The 3,444-nt window shown below is 39.9% G+C and overlaps 1 protein-coding gene across 1 annotated transcript in view; it reads left to right on the top strand.

Moving 5' to 3' along the window:
* slc41a2b (solute carrier family 41 member 2b) overlaps window positions 1–3,444 on the top strand; it is a 51,298-nt gene that overhangs the window by 44,498 nt on the left and 3,356 nt on the right. The gene's annotated exons all lie outside the window — the stretch shown is intronic.

Genomic DNA, 3,444 nt, shown 5'->3' with positions numbered 1-3,444 from the left:
ACCAGGTGAGCTACCAGGGCGCCACACTGCTTTGTGTTTATTATCAAATGTTAGCATGCTACATATATGCCACATCATATCTGCTAAACATCAAAAAGCTAACACTAATTCTGATGGTAGCGTGCTGACGTTTAGCATTAGATCAAAGCACCACTGTACTCAGGTACAGCCTCACAGAGCTGTTAGCATGGCTGTCCACTTACAAAATTGCATTGGAATCGTATGTGTCCAAGTTTATCAATTATTTTTATCAATGCAGGTCTATTTTTCTGACAGTATCGCACTGCAAAATAAACAACTACAACTTGTAACAAGAAGGAGTCATGGTGGAGAGGAAGGAATGCTCCAAAACATGGTTTTATTTCACAAACACTGTGTTCTGACAGAGATAATAAAACAGTTGTGCTGATGCTGAAAATCAGTCTTGGACAACTTTTTTTCAATGCAGAAAAAAGATAAAGATAAAGATAAAAAAATCAGGCTGATAAGCAGAATCGATAATTGTCCCATAAAAGTACTGGTGCCTTTTGTTTTTATGCCCCTAAACTGTGAAACTAACTGCCTCTAGATATTAGAACCGTGAGTTTTCTCAGTATTTTTAAAGGGAAATTAATCTTTTTAATCAGGCTTTTACTTTCGAGTAATGTTAGGTTATGTTTGGTTGCTCATTTTACTAATATTTTGTAGAGATGGGCTTGAATCTGGCAAATTAATTATTTATTTTCTATTTCATTATTTTTTTGACTAAATTAAAAACAGTTTTCAATAGTTTAACTAGTTTTTTTTATGGCACTAATAAAGAACAGCATGGAAAGATAAAAAAGAAAAGGAGGTAAGAAGAGGCAGTTTAAGTGTAATTTTCAACCAAAGGGAGAAAGAAACACTGGATGGAAACAAGAAAAGGCCTGTGTTATCATGTCTGGGAGGAAATAAGTGCTTCAAAAACCTATGCAGAATGCCATAAACACTTAAACTGTAGTGGGAATACAGAGGAGCAGGAGTAATGGACAGAGCAGCAGACCGAGAGACGAGTTAAGAGAGTGTTATCCATAATTCAAGTTTCCATGCATGGAGGGAACAGTGCCGAGAGAAAAAGAGAAGTCTATTAAAAGATAAGGATGAGTCTATAATTTAAGGGGAAATGAGCTGTCCAGAGTTGGCAGTGCAAACATTATAAAAACAAAAAAGTATTGCAGTCATTGACAGATATTGACATGCTAAGAATACAAGAAGTGATGGCAGTATCAATAGGAAGCAGGGAGAATTGATTATGATAGTGTATCGTCTTTGTGGAAAAACACACTAATGTACGAGTTCTGATAACCTGCTGACAGCCCCTCTTGTCTGTGAGTGTGGGGGAGTTTTGTGATGGAATGTGTAATACTGTTAAACAACATGGCGTCCTGCTTTCCTCTCCAATAATGTTCGGTTATGACACGATGAAAGCGCCTCGCAGGCGAACAACAAGCTATCAAACCCGGGTATCCACGAGCGAAGGTTTCACAGCTTTGTCTTTTATTCATGATGACAGGGTGGCACAGTTGGACATCCTCTCAGTTGTTGCAATTTTTGCTTTCGTACCATCACCTGCCTCAAAACTGTCAACTACAATCCATCATTTACAGTGCACGGCTTCCCATGGAGGATATTAGTTTGTTTTTTCCCCTCAGACAAACAAAGAAAGAAAGGGAGGGAGAGGCATAGAGAGAGAGAGAGGCGTGTGCAAAGTTCCAGGCTGTCAGTTTTTCAAGGATTAAGATGTATCCAATTTCCACATTTTGGCAAAACAAATGAAAAATAAAAGAGGCAAAAATAACCGCGAGTGCCAATCCATCATGCAGCTTCTTTCTCCGTCTCTGTATTTGCTTCTTTAATCATGTCTGAGTGGTGAGAGAGAGGCAGTGTCTGCAAGATAAAGCTGTTTGATCTCCTGAGATGGCCGCGTTCGCCTGCATCCGCCTGAATCCGCCTTTGTGTCAATTTCACCAATTACAAAGCACTTACACAGGTAGGGGACACAAATATACAGCTGAAAATTAGTGTTAATGTTGTTCAGTTTGTTGTGGATGATGGTAGAAGAGAAGGTTGATTGCAATTCCTCTGGCTCTCCAGCAAACAGAGTTGGCCCGAGCCAAATCAGTACAAACGTATGCGTGCAATCATGCAATGTGCTTCATGTAGCAACTTGGGCAATAGGCCTTTTTCACAGCAGCCATTTTGACATTAAATATAGTAGGGTAAACACAGGTGATACTAGTGATGCTAATTAAAGTTCTGTTCCATTCAGCTCAAACACAGTCAGGGTGCTGTTGTTTTTGCTCATTGGAAAGGCTCTGCTACACTAAATGGTATAATTGTAAACTGGTTTGTCCGTTCTGGGCTACTGTAGAAACAGAGTGGTTTAACATAGCGAACTCGATGGAAGGCGACCTGCAGCGTCTATAGATAAAAATGTCTCATTCATTCTAAGGTAACGAAAACACAATTCCTATATTCAGGTGAATTTCCTTACAGGAATACTTGATACTGATTCAGGCCTATGAATCAGTATTAGTGCTGATTCAGGCCTATGAATCAGTATCAGTGCCGGGGGCGATCTCAGCATATTTTAATGGATCGGTATTGGCTTAAATAAACCTGATCAGTGTAGCCAGCAGCCAGGCTCTACACTGTGGGCATTTTTACTGTATTTATGTGTAAAATTTAGAGGTTGTTAATGTGAAAAGCCTGTTTGCACCTGGTATTAACCTGCATCTTTGTTGATCCGATCACAAGTGGACAATGTTCTTTGTGCAAAAAACAACCTCCTCTACTGCTGTCCGCTGTGAGTTACTCTACGAGTGACAGGCTGTCAGTAACCCACGAGGAGAGACGCTGTGTGATGGGAGCTTTGTCTTTGCCATCTGTGACGTGAAAACATCAGATTTCCACACAGCTGAAAAGGTAAGTGTGTCCTGCTCATAAAGTTACAAAATCCCCCAGCCACCATGGAGCGTCTCTGCTGCAGGGCTGCTGACAGCAATGTAAAAGCGATGGGCTGTAGGAGTTCAGTGTGTAACACAACTGGAAAAAAAACAGGAACAAATAGTAAAATCTTCGTATTGAGCAGCCAACTGGATAATAATAATGAAGACTGACAAAATTCTGTGTAGGGTTCAGCCATAAAAGTGTATATTTGCATATAGAACAGGGAAGTGAGATCCGATCACTACACCAGTCTGCAAAATACACAAGTTTGCTAAACCCAGATGCTAACAAATCTGTTGTTCTTGTCTTTAGAACAGGAGGGTGAGGCGAAGATGGTGCAATCTGCAACTACACCACAAGATAGAAATCAGAAAAAAAATGGCGCACTTTGAAATTAATTAAATATCGCTTAATTTGGCAAAATAATCTTAAAAATTATAGAAAGGCCCTCCGTAATGCCAGAGGAGCCTTTTACTC

Source organism: Morone saxatilis, unplaced genomic scaffold, assembly GCF_004916995.1.
Source record: "Morone saxatilis isolate NCDOM2014 unplaced genomic scaffold, NCSU_SB_2.0 Contig10, whole genome shotgun sequence".
In the NCBI taxonomy this organism is placed as follows: Eukaryota; Metazoa; Chordata; class Actinopteri; family Moronidae; genus Morone; species Morone saxatilis.
Note: the sequence above shows the minus strand (reverse complement) of the source record. Positions and strands in the feature narration are given on the sequence as shown.